The sequence below is a fragment of the Crocodylus porosus genome, unplaced genomic scaffold, assembly GCF_001723895.1.
Source record: "Crocodylus porosus isolate Cpor-Errol unplaced genomic scaffold, CroPor_comp1, whole genome shotgun sequence".
NCBI classification, from domain to species: Eukaryota; Metazoa; Chordata; order Crocodylia; family Crocodylidae; genus Crocodylus; species Crocodylus porosus.
This window is the reverse complement of record NW_017728917.1, coordinates 11,700,281-11,715,580: the sequence shown is the minus strand read 5'-3', so window position 1 is coordinate 11,715,580 and position 15,300 is coordinate 11,700,281. Positions and strand designations below refer to the sequence as shown.

The window sequence follows — 15,300 nt, the reverse complement described above, 5'->3', positions numbered from 1 at the left end:
AAAAAAAAAAAAAAAAATCACACTCATCTATGCAGAACAGCAACAGCAGCTGAGGATTACTTGCAGAGAGAAAGACCATATAGGATTAACACAGTGAACCAGTCATCGTGCTGACTAGAATATTCAAGAGCAAAATAAGCAGAGGGTTTTGGGACAGGATTTAGTGAAATTTGTTGGGAAATGGCATCGCATTGTGAATCCGATCTATGCCAAATGCAACGGGACTCAATGGGGGCTTCATATGCATTCATTTTAGGGGTGCTTACGGCATAATTATTTTCCATAGGTAGTGGCTTGGAGTGGATGGAAAGCTGTCAAAAAAGACATCAACCTGTGCGCTTCAAAATGAAGGCAAGAGCTTTACCTACAGTTCCTGAAGTTTTAAAATGACTGAAATCCAGCGTAAGCTTTATTCCTGTCAGACACCGAGGCAAGAACCCCACACCATCTAATCAGCGCCTGGTGCTGAATTAATGGCCTCCATTGTTCCTTCTTTCTTTCCGAGACATTTTGAATACCATGACAGCCTTGCTACTGCCACAGCTCGTCAGGGGTGGTGAAAGGCCCAAATTATGGAGCCGATTACCGACATTGGAGCACCTCATTAAAAAGGAATCCGCAGGCTTGGAAAAGGCCGATTGGCAACGTGGCAGGATGGGGATGCGCAAGATTTCGACTAAGGGAAGGTCCTCCAGGAGCTCTCTGGGCCTTGCCCAGCTTCCACCTGTTCCACCATTTGCCTCCCTAAATCATTTTTGGATTTCCAAATGAAGCCAGGTGCCCTTTGGGTGCCTCCAGGACTGTTCCTGCGACAGCCACCCTCCGTAGATATGCATGAACTGGAAATAAGCATGGAGTGCAAGGTTGCACTAGGTGACCCCCTCCACACACTTTAACCCACGTGATGATTGCACCAAGACGAGGAAGCAATTCAGGACCTGGCCCTTCCTCAGTAGATCCACAGGAGTGAAGGCACCACCCGGAAAAAACAAAGTAGCCTGAACTGAAGTGAAGAGTTTGCCTTTCATCAGTTATTTCCTAGGTACGGTAGGGAACAAAATAGCTTATTTGGGGGGGGGGGGGACACCAAGCAGTTCAAACAGCTTCTCTAAACACATGCCCTTAAAGGGCCAGTGGCAGCAATCCACTCAACTTTAAACCAATGTCCCGGCATCTGGGCGCCTTAGGTGGGAGAGAGGTGAAAGGGCTTCTTTCCTCTTAGCAAGATCCACTGCCTTCAGGCTGGATCCTTTGGAGGGGGGTGAAGTCTTTCTAAACTTGCAGTCAATCCCCCTCTCCCACCCATACAAACCCATGGAGTCTCTGCAGGGCTGTAAAGAAATAGTAGCTGATAACAGGGATGTGGGGGCTGCTTGGAGGATGCTCTGCAACCTAACCTGGTGCACTCTGCCTCTGCACCGGGGGCACGAACATGGCTAGACTGGTAGTGGCAACCCACCATAGGGACAATCTGATGGCCGGCTGTGCAGTGTGAAATGAATCTGGTACCTCGGGCAGTTTCCTACAGCATCGGCACTCTCAGCTGGGCTTTTCTGTACCCCATAAAGACAAGTGAGTGAAGGGGAACAAAGACTAAAACTCCCCTTCCTCCACTCCCGCTTCCATGCCCGGTCACTGCCCACCTGTCCGCTGATCCACAGAAACAGGACGCCAGGAAGGGCAAATGCAGCAAGGGGAAGCCACTGGTATCACTGGCCATGCTTTACCTGTCCTCCGGGCAGAAGCAGCAAGCCAGCACAAAAATACAATGCGAGTCTGGCCTGGAATCCAGACCCCAGGAAGAAATATAAACCTTTCAATGTCTAATAATCTCCCTTCTGCATTAATCATTGGCTTGGTTGAGCCCTGCAAGCAAATATTCGATTCTCGTTGCAAGAGGCAGCACGCTATAATACGAGTAAGGAACAAAGCCTGCTTTTTCTGCACCGCTTATGGTGGCTCTGTCTGCCACGGGCAGGAACGGTCCCGACATTGAACAGGATACAGCAGAGGGGATCAATTGATAGCCCTTTATTAAAACACAGGATGCAGGAATCATTATGCCCACTTCTGCCTTTTTGTCCTAAAGCCCTCAGGAATGAGGTTTCCTAACATGGCTGTTGGTTTCTGGTAGAGTGAAGAAAAATGTCTTAAATAGGGTATTTGGCTACTGCATAACAACAGGGGACCAGCAGGCAGTGAACAATCTTTTATTTAATAAGAGCATGGTAGGGCTTGTTTATTCCAGATTGCACAGTGCTACAGCAATTCATTCACAATTGATGCATTTCCAAGCCGGGTTAAAACATGCCATTTTTAACTCTCAAGCCACCAAATCTCAAGTCCCAGTCGACCCTGAAAAGCCTGACGACACCACGCACAACCGACCCAGCGTCCCCCTAGGACCTCCTGGTTCTACCATGTGCCTGTCTTGGTGGATATCCTGGAAAGAAAGGGTGCGTCCTGGCCTCGCTGTCCCTTTAAGAAAGCATCTGGCCTCTTTCAGCTTTACCAGGGGCAGGCACTCAAAAGAGGCGTTCAGCGGAGCAGCATACAGCTGTCTCGATCACAGAAGCAAGCTCCTTTTTGCAAGCAGTCGGCACCATAATGCACCCCCCCGTCCCCCTTTCTGACAGCCAGCCCAAACGGAAACGGGCTCGCACTGGGTACGTCCAAGCTGGGCTGAAATGGCAGCGTGCACTAATTCCTGAGGCTGCTCTCTTGCTGTTTTACTTTCTACAGGCAGCGATCTCCAAAGAGCAACTGCATTTACCAGCGACATGCCTGCAGACAGCCGAAGGTCCCCCCTCCCCTTCCCCGCCAAGCTGTGGGCAGAACAATACAGGAACATACATTTATCAACACCTGCTGTATTGCATTAATATGCACAGGGCTGTATTGATGACTTTCCCCTTGAACACTAAGGCTGCATTGTTCCTCGCGATCCATCAGCACCTCACTTCCCCTCCCCCCCGGGCTCCAACAAGCCCCCTTTTGACATGCCCCCCGTTTTCGAAAGCCCAGACTGACGACCACATTTTGGAATGCACTTCATTAAAATGTAGCTGCCCCGTTCCAACCTGCAATGCGGAGGCAATACAAAGCGAGTGCCACGCTTCCCCCTGCATTTCGTTCAAAAGCCCCATTGTTCGGCAGGCATCTGGTCCTGATCTCAGCCTATTCGTGCCCATTGACCCCTCTTTTCAGAGCGCACCCGCTCACGAATGGGCCTCACGTAAAGCCTGCTTGATGAATTAAAAAGCAGCACTAGCCATCTGTCCTCCCAGGCTGGGCTAAGGTTGTGCAGCTACCACCCTCCCCGGTCTCGCCGAGCCCCTCTGTTTATACACATAACCCGAAGCTGATAAACCTCTGGCTTTGCTCAGTAAACACTGCCATAGCTCATCACACTTGCTGCTTTACATTCATTATGTTAGCATCTAGTGGGGGAAAGGGAAAAAGAGCGAGCGCGAGAGAGAAATACAAGAGAACGGTCTCACTTGCCTGAGTCCTTCGGAATTCAAGCACAAATACAAGATTAATCCCTCCTTTGTGAGCTCTTGTCTTAAAGTCGTGGTATGTAATGATCCTCAGCGCTGCAGCAAAGGGGAATAAAAAATGCAGGGTTCATAAGCAGGGGGAGGACAGGGCTCACTTACATCAGGGTTTCTGCCACATGACAATAGGTTTGAGAGGGAAAGAATAAGCTGGCAGCAGCAGCTGACAGTGCAAAAGGGAAAAGGCAGAAGCCTGCCTTTTATATAATTGGTGACATTTCTAACACATGACAACAGTTTCCATCTGTATTTAAGCTGGGAGTGTGAGAAAAGAGCATTACATCACGGCTCCTCTATTCCTAAAGGCTGTGGAATATATAGGCCAGCGGGATTAAAAAGCACCTGTGTATGCTGGAAAACGGAAATACTGGGAGATAGATTTTTATTTTCCCTCCTCTTCTTTATTTCCCCGTTGCTTTCCACCATGCACCGTGGCTTGAGAGCGTGCCCAGGGAAGTGTGAAATGGTACTGTCCTCTTTTTGTAACGCACTAGAATGGGGAAACTATACATATCTATCTATCTATATCAGTGGGAGACGCAGCACTTCATTTTCAACAGGCATCCCGAGACAAAATGCAGAGCATCGTTTTCTCATTTCCCACAGCAGGTGTCCCGAGGCCCTCGGGTTTCTCTTCCTGCCCTGACTTTCATCTCCCTCTTAAAAACTGCAGGGAATTTTGACAAGAATATTAAGGAAAGAAAAAGAAAAATGAAAAGCTGAGCGTATGCCTGTGCCTGTTTAAAGGAGAGCGTTATAAAGGAGAGGAAGATATCTTGAGGATAGCAAGATACTGTTGTTTTGACTGCTCGGCAGCTAACAGGTGTCTTGGATGCTCTCCATGCATCTCATGGACTTGCGTGCCTCGGGTGCAATGCAAGTGCCCTAGCGGATCGCAGATTCAAAAGAATAAAAGTCTCCCGCCAATGAACACACAAGCTGTTTCACTGGGGGTGGCTTGCGTGCATCTCCTGGGCTGCTGTCTGGACTCTGCTAAATGTTTGCTGGGACAGGCGAGGAGTTAAGACGCTGCAGAAGCAGCGTGATACATCTCCCTAACGGAGCCCACAGCTCTCCAGCAATCCCATTGGGCAAGCCCAGCATTACATCACGGGGATGGGATTTAGGCACTTCCGTGATGAGCGCTCAGCCAATCGCAAATCTCTGTGGAGGAAGAGCCGATAAGATGTTAGGACTTTGTGGGTGGGGCTGGGTCAAGGAACGCAGGAAGGTGGAGGTGAGATGGGAAGATATTTGCTTCCCTCCATACAAAACAACCCCTCTTGCTGACAACTGTGTGCCTGGCTTGCAGTCACTCTTATGCTATAGGAACGCACCTTGCTGCAAAGGTGAAAGTCAATGCAAAAGACAACCCCACTTGTGCCGTAAAGCTGAGAGCGTACAACGTGAAAGTCAATGTGCAAGACAACCCCGCTTGCACCTGACATTTGCTGTTCAAAACAGACATCGCTAAACATTTTAACCTGTGCATGCAAAACCCTGCGGGTGGACAACATGGGCATGCAAGAAAGTTTGAAATCTTACCTCGCCATTCCTCCACGCAACAGCGAACAGAGACGTCAACCCACTAAACTGGACTGTACACTGCAGATGTACATATATGCTGACACCAAACTACACTTGAACTGTTAATTTAGGTAGGACAAGTGTCATGAAGAGGAATAAAGAGCCTTATATTCAATATATTCAATATGTGCACAAAGGGGAAAAGAGAGAGAGAGAGAGAGACAGAAAAAAAGAGGGAGAGATGCTTTTTTTTTTTTTACTTTTATAAGAACATAAAAAAAATTCAGGCTACTGAAAAGACCATCTGGACCATGTTCCCGACCTTTTGTGGTCTTCTTGTTAAAGGGTTTGAGGGGGCGCGAAGTCTTCCTTAAGATTCATCTATCCTCCTTGCAACAATAGCCTTAACTGAGTGGGTGAGACTGCCCTGAGTTATACCTCTGGTCAGCCAGCAGTTTTTCCGGAAACCTGAAATCTCATGATTCAGAATACAACATATAAGAAATGCAAAGAAAAAGAAAAACTGCCTCTTATGTCCTGTGCACAATAAGAGAGCCAACGTGAGAGCCACATTAAAGCCATATGATGCTTCAGTGAGGCAGCACCAACATGGAGGGGGGGAAAAAAGGCTTTTCAGAAAAGAAAGAAATGGAGTGTTTTACTTTGTATTTATGCACAGATGCAGCTGCCCAATCATCTATGAAAACTCTTTCATATGATTTAAGAAAAAAAAAAAAAAAGGAGAGCCGCTAACAATAAAATGACTTTTTTTTAAATCAGAGGTTTAAAGGCTTTTTTTTTTCCCCTTGACAAAGAAAAGACCCAGAAAGAAACAAATTCAATGAAAACTTTGGTTTCCCTACCATAAAAACCCCCGCAAGCTCTGAAGCAATCAGGTTCTCCGAGCTTGTGTGGTCTCCAGCAAAACCTGGAGAAGGCATTAATTTAAGTTTATACAAGACTTTGTGTTTTCATTCGTAGCCTTTAAAATGCAACGTTGAAAGCTTTACATTTCAATTCCGCCTTGCTTTTTTACGTGCGCATTGCCTGACTATTTATTCTACCGAATATAGGCTGCCGGTAGAAGAAAAGAGAAAAAGTTCAGACTCAATCCAATGTGGTTCAAGGAAGCCAAAGTCATGCAATCAGGATTTTTTTTTTTTTTATATATACACTTACAGTTCCCAGCGCTCCACTTTACTGTTACTTTCAGCCTTGAATGTAAATAATCTTTCTTGCCCTTGCTAACAATGGCAGAAATACTTAATAGAGAAGGCGTTTTAAAGCCCCCAAAATAACAAGCGTCTAAACAAATTTACAGCAACAGGAAAGTAGCTGTTTTGTCATTTCCCAGCGAATTCTATACCTTCTCTTCTGCGGGAAGTCAAAGGTGAGCTGTAAATCATTTCAATATGTGGAAAAGGATCTTGTCCTTACCATAACCCCAACTTCCCACCATGAAATGAGAGCATCTTGAGAGGAGATTTTTACAGCTGGGGTTTAACTCTCACAGCTACACAAGTGTGAGATGCAGCACTCTTGTAGGTAGGAACAAACTTCTTCGGCAGACCTCTTAGTCTTTCATCAGTGCATTTTGGAAACAATTCGCTCACCATGTGGGACCAGCAAATGGGGAACAAACTGTGAATTCAAATAACTGTAAACTCAGCAAGATGTGGAAATAAAACACAGATGGTGCACTTTAGATTAGGGGTCAGTATCTTAACATTACTTTCCACTTTTGTATTCTGGCTGGTGATGTATACCACCCTCCTCCTTGGGGCAGGCCTCAGATGAAAGCATGACTCACGCAGGAAAACATACAGGCGAGCAATATCTCAAAGCCGGTCAGAAACGGCTACGGTGACTTTAAGCCACTGCTCACGGCTTGTGCCACTTGAACTTTAACAGTGTTTTCTATGTGGAGGGAAACAGCTGGGGGGGGGAGGGTTTTCATTATCAAGTTCAACACTTGCAGGTTAAGGGGCTTAAAAAAGTATTACTTTTGCTGCTATCGAGCTATGCCCAGCAACCATCTTCTCATTATGTGAAATTCCCTGGGATCCTTCCTACATGATTTTAATCCCCGAGATGAGTTCCCACCAGCCTTCCAGCTCTGGTACCTGCTGGCAGAAGCGGACGACTATCCCCAAGAAGCATATTGAGCATCTTCTGTTGCCGATCATTGCAAATCTCTCTTAAACGGCATGCTGTACTCACATGAATGCACCTGGGCCAGCTACAGACACTTCACTTTTATCAGTATAAGTGATTGGAAAGTGGTCTGCACCCAGAACAGAAATTCGGCACACAAAACCACGAGAGCACAGGAGTTTGGCGCACATAGACTGGTTTAAAAATAGCAGAACCTAAGATTTGCCCACCCGCACCAAAAGGTGAGTGTGTGTTTTGCTTGCTACCGATCCAAACTACGCCACTTACAGAAAACCATGCAACTTATATCGAGTCCACCTTGGGCTTTTTGAACGTCTGTACCTAGCCCTGACGAATTGCTGGCTAAAGCTGTCACCGTTACACCGAAGGACTTCATAATGACTTCTCTCTACGAAGTGCAACCTGAAAGCTCGATGGCTTTTTAAAGAAGGGCACGATTCTTGTAAGAAACGGTTCATTCAGAGGAAGAACGAAATATAAGCCTGGATTAGGTGGTGGGAGATTTGCACAGAAAATCTACAGGAGCGCAGCATGCTAAAGTGGCGCAGGATGGCACACAGGGATGGTAAGGTGACGGTCACCTTCAAACTGTGTTGGAGGCTGTTTATCAGATCCAAGTTAATGAGGGAGAAATCTCATCGTCCTAAAATATTAGAAGTTACCATTAATGGTAGCATCAATGCTACTTAAGGCTGGGAAATTACTGAATGTCTCTCTAAGTAATTCTCTTGTGTGGTTAGTTACACAGTAGATCTCATCTCATCAGCAATTTTTTCTCCAAAATATTAAGCATTTTGGAAGCAGGATAGTAGGAGGCTAATAATACAATATGCTATAGTAATGCTATTTAAAAAAAAAAATCATTATAGAAATAAAAGGCAAATACAGCCAGATATGGACAAGCATCCCAGGATTCTTCCACTCCCTAGAGACCCCAGACTTCAATCTTGTCTTCACCCTTCAGCATCCTTCTGCCTCTCCCCTTGACAGTCTTGCTAGTAGCATGGATCTATTGCGAGTCGCATGGTACTTGGCATCTTTCCCCCCAAACCCTGCCTGCTCAAAACAAGGGAATCTCAACGTTTAAAGTGTATTGTCTTTATGTGCAGGGAAAACACTGGAGCAAGTGCATGCTAAAGGCTCAGAAACTAGAAGGCAAATAAAGAGACCCCAACTCCATCCTATTCTACATAAGCAGGAGGCCAGGATTTGTGTGGGTGGCATCTTTTATTGGACCACCTTCATGGACAGGCTAAATTTAGATATGCTTTTGAGTGCACTGCATTCTTCATTCAGTAGACTCTGCGAGATGCAAAATACTCCCCAAAGGACATCAAACTGGTCGATGTCTTCGTGACAAGGGGTGGGACGGATAAATTTTACACTCTCTACTAGGAAGGAAGGGACTCCAGCATATGTGAATCATGGGCAGACATTGTGTAAAATAGAATTATAATATAAAATAATAATTATAATCGGAAGAAAGAGTTAAAAGTGCAGGTGAACTTTATGCTGAAGCCTCCTGAGCTCCCAGAGTCGCTTACTGTTTCCTCCACCTTTTGCTCCCTGCAGGTACAGTGGGACTGCCCCAAAAGGCCTGAAGATGGATTTGCAAGATTTCAGTATCCACCTGATTTTTCAATGATAAATGTCTCGTTTTCAAGATACATTAGACCTTCTAAGAGCCATTTATTATACATTCCCACTTAAATAATAATTTTCACAAACCTCAGTGAAACAGATGTCTTCCCTCTTAAATCACTAATTAAGTGCAGCCTGGGACATTACAAAGCCTTTTAAAAGGATATCAGGGAACCAGCGTCCCCCTTAAACAAATCTACTCTGGCAATGACCCAGAAATCTCAGCTTCATAACTCAAGGCCCTAATTATTCAGGAGGACATTATATGAAAAGGGATATATCTAGAGTGCTAGTACTCCGGGGAGATTTATTTCCCTTTCTGTGGGGGTAGAGCTGGAAATATTTGTTATAATTCAGGGTTTTTTCCCTCCTGAATCCACTGATTATAATCAATGAAAATCAATATGTGAAGATTACCATTACTAACACAGGGCAAATTCTACTCAATAAAGCTGTAAGTTTTGAAGAGCCATTTTGGTAGTTATAAAGAAGTCAAAACTTTTTGATGGAGGGCATTAAGCAACTGGGGTGTTTCAGCTTTCGTGGAAGATGTACCTGGGGTGCCAAAAGAAAAAACACAGGTAATCCTGGTCCTTAAAACGAAATGGTGGTTACGAGAGCTTTGATCCGATAGCTCCAATATTGTGCTCAGATGTTCACCTCTGTACTTTGCAGGAAAATGGTGCTTTTACTTCTTCAGTGGTTTAAACCATGGAATAGAGTAACCATATGGGACTACCAATCTGACAATTAAGGTGCAACCTCATCTGCCATCAGGTTTTGAAGCAACCCCACAGATCTCCCTGCATCTCAGATCTCGAGGAATCTATAGGTGCAGAACCTGAACACCATCTCAGCCATCTCACACGTTCACAGCCTTAAAATCCTTTAATACGTCAAAGATATACCAAGGATTGCTTAAATACCCACTGCAAAAGCCTTACTGAGGTACAAAGCAACTAGCTGAATTTGCAGCACCCACAATTAAAAGGCAAAATGAAGTACACTGCTGATTAAAAAAAACAAAACAACAACAACAACAAACCAAGCATGTAATCCCTTCCCACACTTCTTGCACAGCCTGGGCTTGGGAGAGCCCATAAGACTGAGCTACTTCTTTTTTGTACTATTCTCTTGTGCCTCATGCAATTTTAAATGGGCATATACTGAAATCAAAAAAGCTACTCTTAAATAAGCCAGCAACCAGATGGAGCAATATCTGCCATCATAAAAGCTTTTACTTCCAAACCTAAAGAATACCCAACAGTTCCACTGTTATAAAAGCATACTATTGATCTAAAAGGATAGGCCAGATGGACAAAAAATGTCTGAAGCCTCTCAGATTAAACAGGAATGATGCTTATGGAAAGAAACTAAGCTACAGAAATCTTGTTCAATATGGGACATCCTTACTTCCTAGGAAAAACAGTCTCTCCTTCCTCATGAAGCAGAAAACATCCAAGGTTTAGGTGGTATCTGAAATAATATTCTCCCTGCAAACTTCAGATGACTGCAGGATGGTTCAGGTACCAGCAACACATTGCTCACTGATATACACTGGCTGAAGAATAGGTATTCTTCAATCTATTTACTGCACAATGAATATATAAAAAAACCTCATTTTAATTTATGCAGGCTGAGCCCTCATGTTCAATGCGACTGGAAGCGTGCACCGAAAATATGTTAAATAACACTCGCTAGAATTAGAAGAGTCCCAGGAGGATGCAGTGTGATGAAGCTGATCTCTACAGGCATTCACAGGAGATAAGGCTACTGTGAACATTGCAACTTTTTTTCGTAAACTAGGACGGATCATGAAAAATAATTAATTACCTTCGCTGTGGTAGAGAAAGGCCTGCCCCTGGTTTGCTTTCTGCACCTTTTTCTTGTTAAGAAACTGGGATTCCACATGTATCGTGGGGAATGGTCCAAAAGGCACAGGGATAATAAGGAACGTGGCACTTCTGGAAGGCTTTTGAGAATGTGTTTACAAGCCCATGATTTATTGCCTATGAAGGAAAGTAGCTCAGCTAACCTGTCAGCCATTCTGTTTCTCTCTAAGGAAAATTAGCAACTAAAAATAAGGCAGAATTTGGGATGCATGGGGCACGTCTGCATGCGCCAAATGCTGGGAACAAGGCAATGGTGCCACTGCAGAGAGGCGCAGAGCGTCCGTGCACAGCATGCCTTGGGTGTGCTTATGGCTGGCCTACAAATGCACTGTTGCCTCATTGCCAGCATTTGCCAGGCCTGGACAGGGCACACATCTCAGTGACGTTCCTACAGTCATCATGCAGGAAGCACAGACATATGCTAAGTATGCAACCTAAATGCTTCTATGCATATTATGAAGACCATTCAGCTTTATGACTGATGCCCCGCCAATGACAGCAGTTCTTCATTAAAAAAAAGATTCATAGATGTTAGGGCTGGAAGGGACCTTGAAGATCATCAAGTCCAGCCCCGGCGAGACTGAGCATTCCTGAATCCAACACCAGAGTCTTTGAGGTGCTTTTCTGACAGCTCATTTCAACATGCCTAATGTCTTAGGAGCAACACCGCTGAATCTGGAGCAATCAGAACTGAAGCACTTCCCCGCCTAGACTGAAACACCAGACCGAGGGGCTGCAGGCCTGGTGGTCTGCTGGCAAATGACCCAGCCCATCCAGCCTTACCCGCTCTTCAGCAGAAAACGCCAGTGGTACTCAAGTATGCGGTGCTCTGTCTCATGATGGGAGCAAACCGCTACAGAACATCTCAAGATCGTTTTGCAATCTAGTTTGCAACCTAGACTGATACTCGGTCTGACCCCAAGTGAAGTGGCAAGACCTTCCAGCCAGGAATCTCCGGGTTTAAGTGCCAGCGGGACCACTGGCACAGCCCAGCCAACGCTAGGGAGAAAGAGGCACACTCACAACTCAGTTCAACTAATCCGTGGCAAAATCCTAGAGATGGGAAAGGCAGCTTGCTGCTTTCCTACAAGTCAGCGGTCAAGATAAAGATTATGAGAGGCTCCACCTTTACCTCATTTTGCTAATCTGCATAAAAACAACCCCCGCCTCATTCCTTCACTCAATCAAGCTATAGATACGTTTCCTTCTTCCACTTTGGCTGTCTCCTCACAACAGCCTCTCCAATGGTATCTTACGGGAGGATCAAAAAGTCTTGGGTGCAGTTTTGTGCAATGCAAGCCACTTATTTTTGCTCTGGAGCAAAACTTGCAGCCTGAAGCGTGCCAACCTCAGCTGAGGCAGGTGGATCGCTCTCATTTTTGTAGCAAACTCTTTGGATTCATGTGAAAGAACCGGTTTCTACCCTGCATCTCTGCTGCACCTTAATTAATTGTCACTCATTTCGTCCTTGCGTTACGGTGCAATAGCAAGCAGTTGGCAGTTCAGGCATGCTCAGTCTGAGTGACCTTGTGCTCTCGTAGCGTGTTTACCACATAATCAGCAGGGAATTCCATTTTCAAAATACAAGACTTCCTAATCCATCAGCACCAGAGATTGGCCCAGAGCTCTGGATTTACTAGTCACATGCACCGAGGAATAAAAATGTAAGAGTATGCAGCTAGATTAATCTCTGGGCCTGAAAAAATGTTCCAAGCCACCATGTGTACAGTAGCTGCATTCAAATTTGCCATGTACATACTGACATCATGCCCCAGAACTATGGCTGATCCCTTTTCTACTGTATATAGAGACGAAATTAAATACTGTCTATTTCGAGGCAAATTTGTCTATTTCGAGGCAAAGCTAAGTGCTATTTATAATTAACTGGAGGACAGAGCTACGTGATAGGTAACTCCACTTTCCAGGTTTTCCTATTTGTTTCATAAAAGGAAAACAAGTACAGATATTTGTATTAATGCAAGCACAAAATGCATCTTTTCCTGTTGTTTTTAAAAGGCAGAAGCCTATCCCCCCCCCCCCCCATTCTAAAACAAAGCTTTGGGTAAGTCCAAGCAGTTTAGCTCACAGTCAAGTTCAATAAATCAGAGAAAAGAATCAAATGGAAAGCATTACAAAATGTAACCTTGGCAACACAGAAAATGCTTCAAAAGAACTTATGCTCATTTGCTTTATTTGCCGTTTCTGAAATTGGACTGTAAGTGGGGGGGGGAAATACACGGGCTATTAGCATAGATACATGGATATTAGCATCAGGACTCTGCAGCTAAGCCTAAAATTGCATTCATGCGCTTGGAATGCATCTTCTTCAGTAGCCCTTTAAAAAATTGCAGCTAGGCAATTTAGAACCCTAAAGACTAATTTAAAGGTAACAAGATTGAAAATGGAAATGTTCAATAATAGTTAAAAAAAAAAATCTGTGTTCACTCTTCATACCCATACACCGTATTTTAAAGTACTTTAGTCCATGCTTTCCCACTGACAAAATAAGACGAGTGCAATTAGGTTGTCATTTGAGAAGAGTCGCTACACAGATTTTCTATATGCAAGGGCTTAGAAAAGACCATTCTATCTCAGCTACCATTACACGGTGCTTGCTGGCAAGTGTTGACTTTTTAATGGCAACCACCCTCACTTCTCTGTCAGGATAAATCAGCTCTTGCTTGCATAAAGAAGAAAAAAAAATCTAAAATGTTTGGTAAAAATGTTCTAAAATCTGGATGTTTGCTCAAGTTTTATTCACACCGTCTTGGAAAAACACCATTACTTGCAATACATGCTGAAAATATTCAAGTCAACGAGATGTATTTATCTGGTAACACAGCCCCCTTTAGGAAGCTGGGAAGTGCCAAACCGAGGGACATGAATAAGAAATATTTGGCAAACTTTACATACCCTCTACAAAGGCCAGGCCCAGTCCGCATTTGGGACAAAGACTCCATTAATTTATTATAGGCATCTATACACCTTTAATATGTCAGTTTTCAGTGAGGAATTTTCTAGACTTCTCATGTTTTTTATTCTGGTTGACTTTTTTGCATGCAAGTTGTTCCTACTGTTTATTTTCTACTTGAATTAAGGATGATGTTCTGCTAGTGACAGTGTCCAGTTTCCATGGTAACAAGCTGTGATGTCATAAAAAGGGTTGCAATTATACAATTTGATCACCATCATGAAAAGAGTCAATCTTAAGAAAGAAAGGTCCTGCTCTTCTTCAAGGGCTCTAATCACTAACGTAACAATGAGGGAAAAGCAACAGACCGTACGTGACAACTGCACAAAACACTCTTCCCAAACCAAACATTTATACAATTCTATATACAGCGTCTCCCACCGCTGGTAAATGACAAGTAGCTACTAAGTGATGGAATTTCGATATGTGCCTAATATCCGATTGCTCCAAAGTAAAACCAACAGATCAGAAGCCAAGAACAAAGTGGTTTCGATGTCAATATCAATCACTCTCCTTCCCTCCCTTTCAAGACAGCCGTAACTGCCCTCTGGTCCTTTCTACGATAAGCCATTCCAGAGTAATCCATCCATTATGCTCCTTATCTCAGTCAATCCACAGGCTTTTTACCACGAGGAATCAAGTACTCCCTGGGCACGTCTATACGTGCACTTTAATGAGCATTTGCCTACTTTAATCCGCATTAAAGCGTCACTAAAAACATGCTGTTTAGTTAATGTTCATTAAAATAGGCTAATGCGTCACTTTAAAAATGTGCTTTTTGGCTCATGCACATTAAGACAGGCTAATGCAGATTTTCCTAGTACTTCAAAATGGAGGTACCAGATTTAATGTACATTAACTAAAGCATCTTAACGCACATGTAGACATGCCCCCTATCTACCCAAGCACTATGCACATCTTTTTCTCCACTGTCCCTAGAGGCAAGAACCCCGTTGTTGTAAATCATGGCTCCCACATAGTATTGCACACCATCACTTAAAAGACTATCTTTAAATGTATTTCATGTTTTTACATAAAATTCCCCAGGTGAATTGTTTTTATTACTTACAAGGCACAGCATGGCGATAAAGGTTATCTCTAATGGTCTGCTGCAGCTCGTGGTCTGGAGATCCTTTCTGGAACCTCTGGTTGAGATAATGCCTCAGATCTTTGTTCAGTCTACTTCCTACAACGAAAGCACAGGGTTGTTAGGTTTTTTGTTTTTGTTTTTTTTAAATGCAAGAGGATTAATATTACCAGCTTAGGCAAATGTTAGACTTCCATTCATATCCCCTTAAATTATGGCATCCTGACTTTACGAGCAGAGGCTCATCTTCCTCTACACATGGCTAATTACCAAAAATAACTCCCTGTAAACAAGAGGTCTCTCTTGTCTCATAACCTCTCTCTCTTCCTGCTGGTGTTAAAACAGATCATAACTCCCTGTGATCACTTATTTGTCTGAACAAACAGAGGAAGACAGATGACATGAGAAAGAAAATACTAATACTACTAATAATAAAGATAGTCTGACTCT

The 15,300-nt window shown here is 44.0% G+C and overlaps 1 protein-coding gene across 1 annotated transcript in view; it reads right to left on the bottom strand.

Annotated features, from left to right (window-relative positions):
* Positions 1-14,945, bottom strand: part of MAGI1 (membrane associated guanylate kinase, WW and PDZ domain containing 1) — a 179,706-nt gene extending 164,761 nt beyond the window's left edge. Inside the window, exon 1 of the mRNA XM_019536694.1 lies at positions 14,833-14,945. The gene's annotated coding sequence lies outside the window, so the exon portion shown is untranslated. The remainder of the gene's footprint in view (positions 1-14,832) is intronic.
* Between the last annotated feature and the right edge of the window lie 355 nt (positions 14,946-15,300).